This window comes from Pituophis catenifer, unplaced genomic scaffold (assembly GCF_029215685.1).
Source record: "Pituophis catenifer annectens isolate HBS135680 unplaced genomic scaffold, rPitCat1.0.hap2 SCAF_15, whole genome shotgun sequence".
Classification (NCBI taxonomy): domain Eukaryota; kingdom Metazoa; phylum Chordata; class Lepidosauria; order Squamata; family Colubridae; genus Pituophis; species Pituophis catenifer.
The window spans coordinates 11,665,934-11,677,552 of NW_027256895.1; the positions used below are offsets into that span (position 1 = coordinate 11,665,934).

An 11,619-nucleotide genomic window follows, 5' to 3' on the forward strand; every position below is an offset into this window, starting at 1 on the left:
TCCTTCCTTCCTTCCTTCCCTTCCACTCCTCTTTTTTTCCTTCCTTCCTTCCTCTCTCCCTTCCTTTCTTCTCTGCCTTCTTTACTCATATTCTTCCTTCCTTCCTTCCTTCCCCAGGGATTTGGATCAGCCTTTACCTTCCATTGCTTGTTGTAGATATAACCAGTAGAACGCCAGACTGAAAGTGATGCTAACAAGGTCCTTCATTGGGAAAGGGTCACTTGCAATGCTCATGAAAACAACCCCCTGATCTGCAGTGTGTTGTTTCTCTGCTTGATCTTTCTCCATCAGCACATTCACGATGAGATCGAGGAATCAGAACATCACGACACAAGTGACCGAGTTCATCCTAATTGGCTTCCAGCTTTCTAGGGCCACAGAACTCCTTCTCTTCTCAGTCTTTCTAGTTGTCTTTTTCTTTACTCTTGCTGGAAACCTTACCATCATCATCCTGGTAGGCATGGACCAGCGCCTCCAAACCCCCATGTACGTCTTACTCTGCAAACTCTCGTTTGGAGATCTTCTTTCTCCTTGGTATCATTCCCAAGATGCTGGTAAACCTGCTTTCCTCACGCAAATTGATCTCTTTCTTGGCCTGCATCATTCAATGCTATTCCTATTTCTTCTTTAGTACCTGTGAGATCATCCTGATTGCTGTGATGGCCTTTGACCGCTACATCGCTATCTGCCATCCGCTGCGCTACACCATCATCATGAATGGATGAGTCTGTGTGATTCTCATGTTGGGCTGCTGGATTGCTTCTTTTGTGAGTACTTTTGGGCCACTTTTTTTCCTGACCCAACTGTCCTTCTGCAGCTCTAATGTTATTGATCATTTCTTCTGCGACTATGCTCCACTGATTGAGCTTTCTTGCAATGATGTAGATACTCTCCTGACTCTGGCATCTAGCCTCTCTGGTCTGTGGTTACTCAGCTCTTTGTGTGTAACTATTGTCTCTTACCTCTACATAATTGTGACTGTCTTGAGGATGCAGACCAGCGGCAGTCGTAAGAAGACTTTTTCAACCTGTGCCTCTCATTTCACAGTCGCTTCCATCCTCTATGGCAGTGCCATCTTCATGTATTCTTTGCCCAGCAAAGGTTGGTCTCGGGATGCTCAGAAAGCTGTGGCAGTTCTTACTGCTGTGGTTACCCCATTACTGAACCCTTTTATTTACACTTTGAGGAATGAGAAAGTTAAGGATGCTTTCCAAGATTGTTTGCAGAGGCACAAACATATTTTGTGAGGAGAAATCATTGGAAGGACTTCACCAACCTTGGCTGATCTCAAACAAATCTAAACAGACTTGGATTTTATTAATATGTGGATTGGAGAACTATCATCTACTGCTCTAATCTACAATGGGATCTCAAGAATACATTACAGAAGAACACAGTGAAAAATATAGCAATAGCACTTAGACTTATATACCACTTCACAGTGCTTTCCAGCCCTCTCTAAGCAGTTTTACAGAGTCAGCCTATTGCCCCCAACAATCTGGGTTTTACCCACCTCAGAAGGATGGAAAGCTGAATCAACCATGAGCCTGGTGAGATTCGATCTGCCAAACTGGTGGCAGTCGGTGATCAGCAGAAGTAGCCTGCAGTACTGCACTCTAAGCACTGCGCCACTGTGGAAAATAAATTTTCTATGCTGTTCTCAGTGGGACAGCTTGGACATGAACATGAGTATATCAGAAGTTAAATTTTGTGAAATGTGTTTTTTTAGGATTTTTCAGTTGATGTGAAGGAACGTAGTGATCAAACTAATATTGGCTATTTGCTTCTGTCATGAATTGCTTATGCTACTCTATATTTGTTACTGATCAAACCAATATTAGGACCCTATTTGGACCGAGATGCCCTATGCACAGTTACTCAGGCGCTAGTCACCTCCCATCTTGACTACTGTAATGGTCTCTATCTGGGGCTGCCCTTGAGGACCACTCAGAGGCTTCAGCTGGTGTAGAATGCGGCCGCGTGGGTTGTGATGGGAGGGTCCCGATACCCCAATGTTATACCTCTCCTGTGCGACTTGCATTGGTTACTGGTTGCCCTCCGGGTGAGATTCAAGGTGCTGGTGATGACCTATAAAGCCCTACATGGCTTAGGCCCAGGATACTTGTCGGACCATCTGCAGCCAGCAACGGCTTCCCATCGCCCGGTGGGTTCTCACAGGGAGGGCCTTCTCTGGGTGCCGTCGGCTAGACAATGTTGGCTGGCAGCCCCCAGGGGTAGAGCTTTCTCTGTGGGTGCACCCCCTCTTTGGAATCAACTCCCCCTAGGGCTTCAGTTGGCTCCTGACCTTCGCACCTTCCACCGCGAATTAAAAACATGGCTGTTCACATCGCCCAGCCTGGACTGAGGTTTTTTTTTATTATTTTAATGGGTTTTAATATACATTTAAACGATATATTTATACATTTATGTATTTTATGTATGTATACTTATCTATTTTATGTCTTTTATTGGCTTTGTTTTTATTTGTTGTGAGCCGCCCTGAGTCCTATGGAGATAGGGCAGTATATAAATTATATTAAATACATAAAATAAATAAATAATATTTGCTGTTTACTTCTGATAGGATATACTACTAGAAATCATTTATTAGGAATTAAGCTTTGTTATTGGCTTCTGCTTATATTATTGTATGGTGGGAAGTAAGCAGTGGGTACCCCAAGGTTTCCTTTTAGGCCTAGTATTCCTCAATATCTTCAGAAATGATTTAGATGAGGGAATAGAAGTGAAGAATAGAATAGAAGTGGAGGTAATCCAAACCCCAGCTCAGGCAGAAAACCCCGGTACCATTTCAGACAAATAGTTGTCCAATCTCTTCTTAAAACTGTCCAGCATTGGACCATTCACAACTTCTGAAGGCAAGTGCTTCCACTAATTAATTGTTCTAGCTATCAGGAAATTTCTCCTTAGTTCTAAGTTGCTTCTCTCATTGATTAGTTTCCATCCATTGCTTCTTGTTCTACCCTCAGGTGCCTTGGAGAATAGTTTGACTCCCTCTTATTTGTGGCAATCCCTGAGATATTAGAATACTAGTATCATGTCACTCCCAGTCCTTCTTTTCATTAAATAGACATACATATGTATATACATACACCTACACCCACACCCACCCACATGGTATATACTGTGCATAAAAAATATATAAGTTGTAAAATTCTAGGTGGGTCATACTCCGTACATAGTTTAACACAGCATTACTTTTCACTATTTCTCCAATCGTGTTCCTTATCACAGGCGTGTCCCAATGCTTTCTGGGAGATCTGTTACCTCTTTAACTCTGTAGGAAAAGGACAAGGGGTGAAATGCTGCCGGTTCGCTCTCGTTTCGATGAACTGGTAGTGATAAAAGCTACCAGTTTCTCCGAACCTGTATTTCCGACAATCAGCTGTGCAGCGCAGTTTAGCTTTGCTAGAAAGCAGGAAATCCTGCTTTCTAGTGAAGCTAAACCGCGCGCCACAGCTGATCCCCCCTCACTTCTACTTACCTTCCCAAACCTCCTTTTAGTGCATACTGCACATGCACATGTGCGCAGAGCACGTGTTTGGTGTGCACTGTGCATTTGCATGCAGTGCACATTTGGCACACAGTGTGCATGCGCGGCCAGTGAACCAATAGCAAAGTGGTTCAGATTTCACCACTGAAAAGGACCATCGGGCACATGGGTGGATGGGATGAAAGAAGTGGGTGGAGAGATTGGGAATCATGAATGGTCAATCATGAATGGCATTTAACTAGAAAATTGATTTGGTGCGATTAAAAACCCAGCCCACTTATTTAAAACATTGATTGACTGCTCATCTGATAAACAATGCTGGGACACTTCCAATCAAATCAAATCCTAGTTTTTATATTAAGAAGAGATTGGACAACTATTTGTCAGAAATGGTATAGGTCCATGATGGCGAACCTATGGCACACGTGCCACAGGTGGCACACGGAGCCATATCGGTGGGCACGCGAGCGTTGCCCTAGCTTAGCTCCAGTGCGTATGTGCGCACTGGCCAACTGATTTTTGAGCCTTCAGGGCCCACCTGAGGTTGGGAAATGGGCCACTTCCTGCCTCCAGAGGGCCTTGGGGGGGAGGCTGTTTTTGCCCTCCCCAGGATCCAAGAAAGCTTCTGGAGCCTGGGGAGGGCAAAAAAAGGGTGTACCGGTCCACCATGCCATCGCGTGCCAAAAGCGGTGGGAGGTGGTGGAGTCGCATGAGCGGGGGGCAGGGTACATTGAATTATGGGTATGGGAACACGTTTGTGTGACCCTCCTGTGTCCTCCCCCACTTTTGGCACATGACGGCAAAAAGGTTAGCCATCACTAGTATAGGGTTTCTTGCCTGGGGGGGCTGCAATAGAAGACCCCCAAGATCACTTCCAACTCTTCTGTTATTCTGTTATTGCTAAATGTCTGGATTCTCAGTCATCCAGGTTATGGTTCTCCCGAAGGTGCATTTTCAAAGGCCAACTGGATTTTCTTTGTTTTTCCTCAAAAATGTTTCGCTTCTCATCCAAGAACTGAAAATGCTTCTTGGATGAGGAGCGAAATGTCTTTGAGGAAAAACAAAGAAAATCCAGTTACCTTTGGAAAAAGCACCTTTGGGATTTTTCTGCTATTCTGTTAAAATGATATATCTATTGAACGAAAAGCAGCTAACGCATGAGGGAATTAACCTATCACTATCAAAATGAGATACCTGTGTTTCACCAAAAATAAGACCCTGTCTTATTTTTATTTATTTTTTTGCCACCAATAAAGGCACCAGGTCTTATTTTCGGGGAATGTTATCCACTGACTCACCTCACTTGCACAAAAAGGAGCAAAAAGGAGCCCCTGGCCTCCTTTTTGCTATCAGAGACCGTCTTCTTTTGCAGCCAGCAAGGCCCGCACGGCTTTCCCGAAGGCCTCTGCAGCTGATTACAGAGCACCAGATCGATCCGGAGCTCTGTTATCGGCTACAGAGGCCTTCGGGAAAGCCTTGCCGGCTGCAGAAGAAATGGGCTGGCAAGGCAGGTGTCGGCGTGCGCGAGGCCTGGGTGCAACTGCCTGAAGGTAAGCAGTAGGTCAGCTCCACCTCCCCATCCCCGCCCTAGCTTATTTTTTACCTGTGCACCCAGGAGTGGGTACGGTCTTATTTTGGGGATAGGGCTTATATTGGGCACACATGTAAAAATCAAGCTAGGATTTAATTTTGAGATAGGCTGTATTTTCGGGAAAACACAATAACACCATTTGCATTCTATGCTGCCAAAAATAACAAACTTTAGATCATGGTTTACAAATCACAGCGGTTGTGTAAAGGCAGAACCAAATCACAGCTAAAGTTGTTTTCTTGCACTAGCACTGATGATGTTACCTAGTTTGGGCAACAAAACGTTTGCAGGAAAATAAGCAAGCTCAGAGAGCACCAAGGACCCCTCATTTTAACCCTGACCTACAAATATTCTCCTTTATTGGTACCACAATTAAAGTTGCATGGCGTATTGCCAAAATAAAGCATAATACAGGGGGGACGTGGACACAATGATTTTGCCTGTCTTTGGGTTCGACATCAATAGAGGAAACAGACATAGAATACCTATTACAGATTTCCCTGCGATGCATTTCTTCACTGCTTCAGGAATTCCTGAGGGATCTTTGCAAGCCAATCTTGAATACCTTTTACACCATCTGTTTCAAAATAATAATTATCTCCGTGGCTTATAAGAAGTTACTTCTACGTTCATTGCCATAAAAAGATATGGAAGGCATGCATGCAGAAAAATTGTCCTGTATACACCTGAGAACCAAGAATCTTTCCAAGGCACTCTAAATGGTGAATATTATCTTTTCCTAAATTGGAATTAAGGAATAAAATTCTGATGGAAAATTTCTCCTTCTTGTCAGTTTGTCAGTACATGCAACCTTGTCTAACAATCGGGAAGGTGGCTTTACTGGCAGAAAGAAGATAATGACATAGAATAGAATTCATGAAATTTGTATGACTATTTTAAAATAAATTGGAAATGGGGAGGATTTTGGAAATGTTTCAATGCTTGGCTCAAGAATATTGGGTTTTAATACTGTTCCCGAAAATCAAGAGATTGATTGCAAAATTTCAGATTGTTACATTAGGTAAAGGATGGTTAGGACTGGTTTAGAAACAAAACTGAAGCCAAATTTCGTTTACTGATATACAGTACCGTGTTTCTCCCAAAATAAGACCCTGTATATTCCCAGGCCATTCCAGCAGTGGAATATAATTATCTTGAAACTCCAGCAATATAACCCAGTTGATAGAAGCAATCATTCAATCTTGGTTTAACATTATAACAGCTGCAGAACTAAAAGACTTGGTTCACTCCTTGGGAAAACATTGTAAGGCCATAATTCATGCTAAAGGATACCCAACTAAGTATTAACCGACATGATCATTTTTCTATATCTCATTTTTTCTATGGTGATAATTTTTGAATATCTCGTTTTTTCTACGTGTTTCATTTTTCTTCTTTATAGTGTAACTGCTATTCTAATAGCAAATCTTTCATAAAAGTTCTTGCATTACATTCTTGATTAAATTATCTTTCCATTGATTTATAGTTTTATGGTATTACTCTGAAAAAAAAAGTGGTGTTATTAGCTAGTTTTGGAAAATACACTTTTCCCAAAAGGTTTTCCACAATTTTGGCCACTACGGTATGTGGTGTGAATGCAATTCCATTGAGAAGAATGATAGAATCACCTTTGGTTCAGGATTAGGAACATTATCAATTTGAAACACAAGATTAGTAAAAATAGCTACTTAGCATAGTATAGGTAAAATCCATTATTCAAGATACAACATTACTGTAAAATGTTTTTTTCCCTTCAGAAATGCTACCTTGTGTCACGTCAAATAACAGTACAATGAAAACATGCTTGGAATATATGTGTTTGAAATTGCCATCGTGTTTAACATTAGGATAATTCTACTAATTGCGGTATGAAAAGTTGAAAGATTTGTGTGAACTTTCTTCTGACTGAAAGAGAAAAACGACTTTCTCAGGTGAGATGGGAAGAGAGTATTGGGAAGAGTGTATTGAGCAAATATGCAGAGAAGAGCAACAAAGATGATTAGGGGACTGGAGGCTAAAACATATAAACAACTTTTGTTGGAACTGGGTATTTCTAGTTTAATGAAAAGAAGGACTAGGGGAGACATGATAGCTGTGTTCCAGTATCTCAGGGGCTGCCACAAAGAAGAGGGAGTCAAGCTATTCTCCAAAGCACCTGAGGGCAGGACAAGAAGCAATGGGTGGAAACTAATCAAGGAGAGAAGCAACTTAGAACTAAGGAGAAATTTCTGGACAGTTAGAACAATAAATCAGTGGAACAACTTGCCTCCAGAAGTTGTGGGTGCTCCAATACTGGAAGTTTTTAAGAAGATGATGGCTAACCATTTGTCTGATGTGGTGCAGAGTTTCCTGCCTAAGCAGGGGGTTGGACTAGAAGACCTCCAAGGTCCCTTCCAACTCTGTTATTCTAAAATTGTTGAATTCATCCTGGCGGGCTTCTCATGAGAGTTTCAGTTTAGGAAAACACAGGACAAGTGTTTTCTCGGGATGAGAGAGCAGCAAACAAAGAGCTACAATCTCTTTTATTAGTTACCCAAATACAGCGTCATCAGAAGGCGTTATTATGGCTACACATCTCATATTACATACGAGAGATAGGAAAACAATGGTAAAGATACAAAGCAAAACCTAACTCTGGCTGCTTGGTACCAGATACTACCAGGCGAGAGGCCCATCTCTGTTATCTGATTCTCAGGAATGTGTTTACAAAGAGATAAGAGATGTGTCTGCTTTGTTTCTCAAGAATGTTTATACAAGGAGATATCTTTGCTTTTGCAGGCACATCCTATGTTATAAACAAAGAGAGAATGAATAGGGCCCTTCAGAGAGTATCCATATGAACCCGCTTTTCATAGTTTGATTATTTCGATGCTAAGCTCCGTACAAGTGTCCAACCAGTTAAACTGGTCTATACATGTACTATGGCCACTGCATTCCCACATAAAATATAAAATAGTTAAATACCGTACCCATAGAAGTATACTGTAAATAAACTTGGACAGGTAAGAATATGCTGTGCCTTCTAGAAGACTAGAAGTACTTTGATATGATTCAAACCGTAATGTCTTATTATATCAGAGATTAATAGAATAGCAGAGTTGGAAGGGACATTGGAGGTCTTCTAGGAAACTCTATACCACTTCAGACAAAAGGTTGTCCAACATCTTCTTAAAAACTTCCAGGGTTGGAGCATTCACAACTTCTGAAGACAAGTCATTCCACTGATTAATTGTTCTCTCTGCCAGGAAATTTCTCCTTAGTTCTAAATTGCTTCTCTGATTAGTTTCCACTCATTGCTTCTTGTCCTACCCTCAGGTGCTTTGGGGAATAGCTTGACTCCCTCTTCTTTGTGGCAGCTCCTTAGACTAATCATCTGATGACAATCAAAGCTAGTAAAATTGTATTTATTAGAAATTGGAGTTGTAGTGATCTCTTATCATTTCATTCTATTTTCAGGAATGAACTGAATGGCAAACAGCACCACAGTGAGAGAATTCATCTTATTAGGGCTGACCAACAACCATCAACTTACCGTTGGCCTTTTTCTCATCCTGCTTGGGATTTATCTTTTAACATTGATAGGAAACATGTTGATTATTATGATCACACTGGTGAACGCCCAACTATATAGCCCGATGTATTTTTTCCTCCGACATGTGGCATGGGTAGAGATTGGGTATGTGAGTACCATCATTCCTAAAACACTGGCCAACATGGCCACCGGCAGCAAGAGCATCTCTTTAGCTGGTTGCTTCACACAGATGTTCCTCCACTTTGTTCTTGGGACCACTGAGTTCCTTCTCCTGGCCACAATGTCTGTTGATCGATACATAGCCATCTGTAACCCTCTTCACTATCCAACCATCATGAATGAAGAAATCTGCTCCTTATTGGTACTTTGTTGTTGGATTGGGGGTTTGTCACTAATCCTAGTTCCATCCATTCTTTTCTTTCAAATGCCATTTTGTGGTCCTAACAACATCGTCAATCATTTCTTTTGTGACAATGGACCCCTAATCAAACTATCATGTGTTGACACTGGCCTCCTAGAACTGATTAATTTTGTGATTGCCATATTCTCTTTGCTTGGGACCTTAATTATCAATGTTGTGTCTTACATCAAAATCATATCTACAATTCTGAGAATCCCATCAACTACAGGGAGGAAGAAGACTTTCTCCACTTGTGCCTCACACATCAGTGTGGTCTCCATCACATACAGCAGTTGTATATTCATGTACATAAGACCCCAAGGCAGCAGCAAATTAGATTTCAACAAAATAATGGCTCTTTTGAATACTGTCATGGCTCCACTTTTGATCCCATTCATATATTGTCTGAGGAACAAACAAGTACAGGATGCCTTGAGGACTGAACTGAGACGATGGGTTGTGTTTTGCAAGAAATTGAGATGATTTGTCATTGATGGGACTTTGAAGTTGATATTCAGGTTTAACTTCTACATGTTATGGCATTGTGCTGTTTTCAGATGTAATGATCGTATTGTCAACTCTTGGACGATCGGCCAAACTATTTAATAATTTTAAATTGTTTTTAACTTTTGTATTGTTGGTTTTATCTTAGCTGTACACCGCCCTGAGTCCCCCTGGGAGAAGGGCGGTATAAAAATTTAATAAACTAAACTAAACTAAACTCTGAAACGAACCTGGCTGGGGCCATTTTGAAGGCTTCAGGGTTGCCACAGTGTGAAGAAGGGATAGAGAGGAGGAACATAGCAGTAGTGAAATCTAAAAATTTTCCCTACCGGTTCTGTGAGCGTGGTTTGGTGGGCGTGGCTTGGTGGTCATGTGACCGGGTAGGAGTGGCCAATTCAATGTCACTCACATCAAGGGGTGCCTCGTCTGGCCCCTCCTCTCCCAGCCATTCCTTGTCACACCCAGCATCAACATATGTATAGTTCTGTAAAAATGTTGTTCACCTTTTTTCAACTTTAATATCTACATGCTATAGATGCACTTTCATGGACCACTGAGAGGAGGAAATGGCGCACATGCTTTGTCCAAGGTGGTTTGCAGTTTCGCAACATTTTAAGGAGGTGATAATTGCTCTTGGTTAAACGGCCAGACATTTCATTAAAGCTAGTATTCCTTTCCCTGCTTGGGGTTGGGAGGGGAGGAGAAAAAGCAGTAGAAAGTGTCCCTTTATTATTCTAGCTGAGGGCAAATGAGATAGGATTCAGCTCAGCTAAGGCGGCAATCGCTCTGCCGCACGAATCAGTTGAGCTAATAAACAACAGAATATAGGAGAAGTGAGCGGAAGGGGAGGAGAGGTGGGTGGAGCCAATCAAAATGATCCCTACCAGTTCTCCGAACCAGTCAAAAGTTTCCCTACTTGGACGGCAGAACTGGTCCGAACCGGTAGCATTTCATCCCTGGAACATAGTTAGATGGGGGTTTGTAGCCAAAACAAAAGTTTCCTGTGGGAACCAAGGACTGATTGTTTGGGGAAACGGGGAATTTTTACTTTTTAAGCAGGTGAAAACCACGGGAACTTTGAGAGTTGGTTTTCTTTTTTCTTTTTAATTTTTTTTTAAACTTTTGCTATATATAGAAAGAGCAACAGTTTTAATGTCTATATAAACAGTGTGTTATCTGGTTACAGTCAATTTGAGCAATGATCACCATCATCATAATACCAGTAATAATGTTCATTAGTAGTGGTCATATAATAACAGTGCTTTCATGTCATAATATTGATACTTATTAATCATTAATACTAATTCATATCAATAACAAACATATTGTAATAAGCCCTCATAGTAAAATTAATCCTTCTCTTTACATGTTCTTTAAATGTTCTAACTTCTGTTTCTGTTAGTTAACCATTGATAAAACAATTTCCATATTTTAAAGTATTCCGTATCTTGCTTCTCTTTAATTTCAAGTGTTAATCTATCCATTTCTGCACATTCTAGTATATTATTATTATTATTATTTATTGGTTAATCTTTAGTGAGATTCACAGCCTTTGAGGCTGGTTAATAGCTCAGCAGCTCGAGTCCTAACCAAGGACCTAGGAACTGTTAAGGTATCGTCGGAGGATGTAAGCTGTTCCGAGTAAGGTGGTTTATTGTAGAGTCAAAATGTTCAAGTCCGGCAAATTTAGAATTTCTAAGTAGCGGGGTAGCCCTTTGGGTATTGCTCCGAGGGCTCCAATTACAATCGGGACAACACACAATTTCTTTTTCCACAGTTGCTCAACTTCAATTTGTAAGTCCTGGTACTTTGTGATTTTTTTCTTGCTGCTTATCTTCAATTCGTGCAACACCAGGTATTGCAATGTCAATGAACCATACTTTTTTCTTTTCAGCTATTGTTATGTCAGGTGTGTTGTGGACCAAGTGCCTGTCAGTCTGAATCCTAAAGTCCCACAAGATCTTGAGTTTCTCATTCTCTAAAACTTTCTCAACCTGATGTTGGATAAATGATCGTGGGGAGGGGACTCTATCTATTGACCCTCTGTCATGGACTGATCATTCCCTCCTTAGACTCGACTT

The 11,619-nt window shown here is 41.3% G+C and overlaps 2 pseudogenes; both read left to right on the top strand.

Annotated features, from left to right (window-relative positions):
• The first annotated feature begins 301 nt into the window (after positions 1-301).
• Positions 302-1,247, top strand: LOC139324731 (olfactory receptor 6M1-like; annotated as a pseudogene).
• A 7,313-nt stretch (positions 1,248-8,560) lies between these two features.
• LOC139324641 (olfactory receptor 6E1-like) lies at positions 8,561-9,517 on the top strand (annotated as a pseudogene).
• Positions 9,518-11,619: the final 2,102 nt, after the last annotated feature.